General features: G+C 34.7%; 1 long non-coding RNA gene across 2 annotated transcripts in view; it reads right to left on the bottom strand.

Annotated features, from left to right (window-relative positions):
* Positions 1–3,144, bottom strand: part of LOC136079773 (uncharacterized) — a 7,218-nt gene extending 4,074 nt beyond the window's left edge. The window contains exons 1-4 of one of the 2 annotated variants that reach the window (XR_010638207.1): positions 2,915–3,144; positions 2,702–2,827; positions 749–1,217; positions 343–544 (exon numbers count right to left, since the gene is read on the bottom strand). This is a non-coding gene — a long non-coding RNA (uncharacterized LOC136079773). Of the gene's footprint in view, positions 1–342; positions 545–748; positions 1,218–2,701; positions 2,828–2,914 lie in introns of those variants that run through there. The other variant, XR_010638206.1, reaches the window with a different exon arrangement.
* Positions 3,145–7,500: the final 4,356 nt, after the last annotated feature.

Below are 7,500 nucleotides of genomic sequence, written 5' to 3' on the forward strand. Positions count from 1 at the left end.
AAAAACGTTTATCAACTTGGTGTGGCTTTTAGCAAATAATGTTACATTGATATTACCAGCATTCGCCTGACTTCTTGTTCGATTCTAGCGCAAAATATATAGTTTTTTGGTGTTGATTACGCTCATTTGAGTAGAGTGAATTAGATACATTGCATTGTTTATAATTTGTCACTACAAGAAAATAGCAGTTATTGTGCAATTGTATTTTTAAAAGTAATTTTTCAATTTTAAATAAAGATTAATTTAATAAGATGATGGAAAAGTCTAGATTAATGCATATATATGCATAATATAAATATTACATTAAGTTAGTTGCAGACATTTTATATAAAGCACTATTACCGCTTCTTCAAAGCTTTAAAATCAAATTGCACTCTTCTGAAATTATTTTCATAGATTTCTTTTTTGGTAGCGACCTTACTCCGCTACCAAAATTTCTTAGTAAAAGCGCTTTCGCAACTCATCTAAAAAATGAAAAGTCCACATGTAGCAGGGTTGCGGAGTAGCGGACCAAGTTGCGCTATCGTTAATCTATGCTTAGCTCCTAAAAAAGAATTTATTAACTTTCTTCATTTGAATCATTCGTAATCATTTAAAACATTATTCACTATTAACATCTGTAGTCATTAAACAAAAAACTATTAACATCTGTAATTATCTAAAAAATATATATTTTAAATTAAAATGAAGATATTTAACTTTCTACACAATATTGTTAAAAATACTATTAAAAAAAAAACTTTCTCACCATTATTTGATAAAACCATCCTGTGCGATATGCCATGGATTTGTAGCATACACCAAAACATTAGAAAACGTTCGCGGCATTGTGTTTTCAATGTTACCAATAATTAACTCATTTAAATACGCATTGTACATAAACTTTTCATTGAGTTGAGTTTGCGATATATTTATGCTTGACCATTCATTCAGTTGCAATGGCTGGGTCAAAAAGTGATAGTTAAAATCTCCATTTACTGCAGAATTAATTTGTAAAAAACCTGAGCCATTCTTATTCGCATATATAGCAAGGATTCTGGATCCATATTTTTTATGATCGTCTCCTGTTGTTAAGTGAATAACACTCTTCCAATTTTGGGAAAATGTCAAGGGTTTTAAAATAAAAGAAATTGAATAATCTTTTTTAAGTATTGGTATGGATGTAATCAAGTTATCTTGGATTGACATGTGCTCGTCTACTTATACCAAATCTACAGCTAAAACAATTTCCAATAAATAAATAAAAACTTGCTTTTACTTTTAATTTTTCATTTACTTACTAAAACTAATAAACATTTTTGTAAATTACAAATAAACAGTTTAAAATTATTTGGTTCACATTGAAATGAACAAGTAAATAATAATAGTAATTGTATTTTTGAATAAAAATTGATTGTTAATGCGATACAATGATCGCAAAAAGTGACCAACGGAGCCGTCCGGTTACGTAGACCTGGGAGATGTGAATATAAAAGTAGATTGTAGATGATGTCATTGGGTAAGAATCATGAATGAATGTACAGACTATTTTGTAGGGGGAATAAAACTAGGGGGCTACAAGTAGGGGGTGGACAACAACTCATCCTCTAGTCGTCCTAAGCAATTGATAAAACAATGGTCTATGAGTGAACAAGTATGTGTAAATCCCTAGGTGTAATGATGTCTGCCATGACTAAAAATGTCATACAATATAAAGTAATAAAATAAGTAAATAAAAAGTTGGTAATCAATAATGGTACGGGCAAAATAAAAAGAAAAAAAAAGTAAAAATAACTCATGCGTGCTCACACGAGGTTCGAACTCTGAATCTCCTGATCACGACGCAGTGCACTAACCACCACACTATAGTACTGATATGCGTGAGTGAAAATATTATTTATATAATTTGTATGATTAATATATTCAGCATAAAAAACTTCACACTGACAACTATCTTTGCATCAGCAGAATATAAAATATCGTGTAAAAAATGAATATATATTCAAAAGCTACTAAGGCGTAAACATATGGGTACAAAAAAAAGGGAGGTAAAAAAATGTTGGTGCCATGGTCACGAATTAGAATTAAGTAGTGAATAATGGTGATCCCCCTCCTCAGGAATGCACTGCGATCACCAATGACGTTTCGGAGAGCCCGAGACCTGTACTAACGCCACTCGTCAGGGGCGTGTCCTTGCAACAGATCTCACCGCCTGCACTCTACGTCATGCTAGTCAATATTGCAATATAACAGGACTACACTACAGAAGCCAAAAATCCCAATCCTTATCCCAGTTATAAATATAGCTCCAACATTCTTAGAGATCTCGTGAGGTTGGTGAGGGATGCGCGTGGTGTGGCTGTAAATATGTGTATAACTCGCACTCATAACATAAAAATATACAAATCCCCCTACATATATACATACATAAATACCTATATATATACATGCACACATCCACCCATACATACATACATACATACATACATACATACATACATACATACATACATACATACATACATACATACATACATACATACATACATACATACATACATACATACATACATACATACATACATACATACATACATACATACATACATACACATAAACATATATATACAAAATAGTGACAATAAAGCATCTAGAATATTGACAATGACAACAAAATAAATAATAAGCAGCAGATAGCACATAGTACTTTAAAATGACTTACCATTTTTACGATAACGATATGCCTTATGTATGTCTAATATGTGCCTAATATATGTCTAATCTATATACATAAATATGTATATAAAACAATCCAAGAATTCACGACTAACGATAGCAACGATATGAACTAGGAAAAAATGTAGTACGTGGTAAAGGTATACAAACGCAATGTAAAATTTAGTAACATAAGTAGTACAGGGAACATAAATCTCACCTGAGAAATGGAGATGACTTCTAACTGAAAATAGTAAGGTAATAGCAAATTGATAAATAAATAACTCAAGATAGCCAGCTAATACACAATATAATTAGTGGATACACCAAAAATGAGAAATAAATCAATACGTAGAATGAATTTTAATTTAAATTAAACAGTGCCTAGCGGACTGAAAAAATCGAGTTAAAAAACAAAGTTTGTTTACTTAATAACCATAAGAACGCTACAGAAGACTGTATAGTGCAAAACTAGAACAAACTGACTAATCGACGTCAGATGAAATTCCTGAGAATCTAACAATATGGTAGTCAAATACAAAAAGCGTGCGAAACTCATGGTGTAAGCTATGAGTGACTAAAAGTTAACAAAAAATGAATATACAAAAACTAAAATCAAAAATAAGATTACATCAAAAGTTGGTAAATCAATTGACTAATCTACCTTTTGTTGGGTGGTAAAAGTAATGAACAAATGGATCTGTCTTATAAAGACCGCATGCTACACGTAATCTATTTCTGTCTTATTTTGGGGTTTACCGTATCTAAAAAGTATATTGCATAGATTGGTCGTTTTAGTCCTTGTGTGGTTAGTATGTATTTAAATCAGAAAAAAAAAAAATAAAAATAAATAAAAAAAAAAAAAAAAAAAAATAAATGCATATATTGTGATATTATATTTTTTTATCAAGATAAAATATGGGTAATTCATTTTGTTTTTCCTCGAGGTTATAACATTCTCGTGGACAAGGATCCATGTTTAAATATCTCATAGAATTGAGATAGATGTCAAAATAAAACCATCTATGTGAGTGGTTCTCGATGTTTCTAGCTAGCCACAGCAGTTGGTACATTCTTTTGTTATATTTAGCGCGGTTTTTTCTAAAGCCGAGAATTAAGAATTTGAATATTAAGTATGGAGAGCATCCATTACCAATGAAAAAAATTGTCAGTTTAAATGTTTCAGTGTCGGTTGTAGTTAATTTCCAAAATATTATCTGTATGGATAGTGGCCAGGTATTCATTGGGTGGAAGCATATTCCATTCATTTCTTTATAAACAAAGGACCGTTCTCTATCAAGACTCGCGTAAGATGATGCGTTCGCGTCCTCGGTGGCTTGGCGAAGTAATATCTCTATAGCTTGTTTATCCTAAAATAGCAGTTAAGTGTGTAAGTCATACATGTAGTATTTATATGTAAATATGTCTAGGCCTGATAGTTAAAGGGGTATATATAAAAGCCTCCTAGTGTATTCTATGTATCTATCCAGGTCGAACGAGTAATAGTATAACACTTGGTCCTTATTGAATTATCATTAAACAAAGTAAAAAACATAAACAATATAGTAATACATAGAGAATATACCGTACTATGTGTAAAGTAATTAAAAATACATAATTGTAACATGCGGGTGGGGGCTGAAGTACGCCCTACCGGCTAAATACGAACCGGAACAAACAGTGGGTGTTTAGTTATTGTGATCGGCAGTGTATTTAGTGCGAATAAGTCTATCTCTGAGGGAAAGTGTATTAGTGTGTGTAAGGGTGGGTGCTGATGGAAACAGTGTGCCGAGTTCCGGGTCATTGTGGATAAGGTGCCAATTATGTAATATAACTTTATTGATTCGTATACCTTGATCATTGTAAGGTGTGACTACGGAGAAGATGTGGGTGTCATCGGCATCTTTGTTTTTGTGGATAAGAGCTTTTTGTGTGTGTCGTAGGGCTTTAGTAATGTATCTGTTTATGATGCCAAGATTGTACCCCTTAAGAACTAATTGGCGCGCTAATGTGCGGAGTTCCTTGAATAGGTGGTGGGAGTCAGATATAAGCCTATTGTATCTCATTGCTTGGCTGTGGATGAGACCTGATGTGACATGATGTGGGTGGTATGAATTGAAATGCAGGAGGCTCATTGTGTCGGTGGGTTTACGGTGAAGTGTGCTTTGTATTTTACCTAGATGGTTTTTGTAGAGAGTTATGTCCATAAAGTCAATAGAAGTATCTGAGTAGTTAAAAGTGAATTTAATGGTGGGGTGCAGGTTATTCATAAATGTTTTAACATGATCGAGATCTTCGGTGGAGCCTGTGAATATGAAGAAAATGTCATCGATGAATCTCTTGTAGAAGGTGATGCTCTGTTTGAATTGTACAGTGATGGCTTCGTCTAATGTGCCCATGAATATGTTAGCGTATGGTGGTGCCATGCGTGTACCCATCGATGTCCCTGTCATTTGTAAATAGTTGCGGTTGTCAAACTGGAAAGTCGTGTTAGTCAGAATGGTGTCAATCATAATCTGTATATATGCTATAGGTGGTGAATTGGGTGGTCTTAGGTTATGTGGTGTGTTGTTGAAAAGTAGTTTGATAGCTTTTATACCATCTTTATGGGGTATGTTAGTGTACAGGGAGGTAACGTCGGCGGTGACAAAGATGTATTGGTGAGACGGTAGTGGTTGATTATAGAGCATGTGGAGAAATTGTGTGGAGTCCCTGAAGTATGAAGGAAGTGTTTCGGCAAGTGGTTGTATGAACTTAGTTACAAAGTGTGAGAGGTGATCCGTGGGACCATCGCAAGCAGATACAATAGGTCGTAAAGGAATACCAGGTTTATGTATTTTGGGGAGTCCATAGAACATGGGAGGGCGACAAGGATTGTTTGGACGTATATAATTTGCTGTCTTCTTGTCAATCACTCCTTTGAATAAGATGTAATCAATTGTCGATACAACGTTCCGTGCCATTTCTATGGTGGGGTCGTATTGTAGGAGTTTATATGTGGTATCATCTGCTAGCATGATATTAATTTTCTCCTCGTAATCTCTTCTATTTAGAATGCAGATGCTACCACCTTTGTCGGCTTGCTTGATGATGATATTGTTATTATTTGTTAGTGATGTGATCGCTTCTTTCATGTTTCTCGTTAAGTTAGGGTGTGTTATCTTCGTTCTATCATTAAGCACCATGTCCGTTTCACTCTCAATCTTTTCAAAGAAATGATTTAAGTTTGCATTGTTGGATGCAGGAGGGTTCCAAACCGTGTCGAATCTCCTTTTCATTTGTATCCGTTGGGGTGGTCCTTCATTATCTTTAAAATGAACTCTAAGTAATATATTCCTTTTTATTTTTGATAATGCATCTTTGAACATCCTTTTCGGAACGTATTGGTCGTTTTGGATAAATCCCAACCCTCTACTTAATACTTGCCTCTCCGCTTCAGTGAGGTCGTGGTCCGATTTGTTCGTGATCATTCGATTAATCATTTCCGTGGTGGCTCTTGCTTTTTCCACTCTTATCTTATTGTGAAACGATCCTCGGATGTTATGCATATCGAACAAATCTTTCATTGTAATTGGAGTGAATTTCCTTTGTTCCTCAGATGGTGTGAAGATAGATTCGCTGTTCTAGAAAGTTATGGAGAAAATGATATAGCGTTTTAGCTGGTAAGGTAAGGGTGGTTCATAAGTACAGTGTCTCTGTAAGTATATGTACCCCCGTAATTAGGTGGGTAAAGGGTTAGCCCGCTACTAAAGAATCTAGAGATAATAAGCTCCATTGCAACTGAAGCTTATTATAGAAAGCTTATAAAAGACGTGTATAGTAAAGTTATCTGTGTTATGTCGGAGGGGATAGTGGTCTAATATAAAAATTGATAATAACCGACATGAAGTTATTCGATAAGATGCTTGTATATACACATAAAATAAATTTTCACACATACTCGTATCGAACCACGAACCGCAGGCACCAAAAGCATCGCACTATCCACTAAGCTACTTACACTGCGTGCAGCATTACAAAATAAAATATCTAAATTGAATCATAATTAGAAACAAAAAATTAAAAATTAAAAGATAAATAACATAACAAAAAATAGAAAAGTATAATAGGTGGTAAGGTGTGTCACAAAAAACTAGTAACTGAGACTAAAAATATCTAAAGATATGATAGTGTGAAGCACATGTTAGTATTGTCTGATCGTCTGAAAGAGTCTAAATGGATAATTGCTGATACTTGTAACTCTCTCCCTTGGGTAACTTTAAAGCAAATGATCAGAAAAAGAGAGCAAACATATGATATACTGATTTTAGAGACTGTTGATGTCTACAGGTGTGATGGTGTAGTGCATTAGTATGTACCGTTTGGTCGTCTCGTATGGTCTCGTTATGTTTTCGTTCACTTTCAAATCGGGTGAATAGAAAGCTAAACACACTCACTCCTTGCGCTTATGGGCTAGCACATCAGAGCCAGACGTAAGACCTACAGAATGGATTTCAATTGATCGAATGCACACATTAGTCACCATAGGCCACAAGCCATCGCTCTTAGTCAAAAGAGCTACTGCCCCGTGCTGGTGTGGAATGATGTGCTATGGAGTGAGATTTTAGATCCGAGCACATAGTCAGCGAGCGCTGATCCGACGTGCATTGTGGAGCTTCCGATTGAACGTGTGCGTGAGTGTTAGCGTAGCCATTAGGTTATTGGGCGCCGTAACCACATCCAGCGGGATAACCTAATGTCCGTTTTGTCGTTGTAGTGTACATTGGAAAAAGTCGGGGCTCACCAGCCACAAAGAATAAATTTGTT

Source organism: Hydra vulgaris, chromosome 04 (assembly GCF_038396675.1).
Source record: "Hydra vulgaris chromosome 04, alternate assembly HydraT2T_AEP".
Classification (NCBI taxonomy): domain Eukaryota; kingdom Metazoa; phylum Cnidaria; class Hydrozoa; order Anthoathecata; family Hydridae; genus Hydra; species Hydra vulgaris.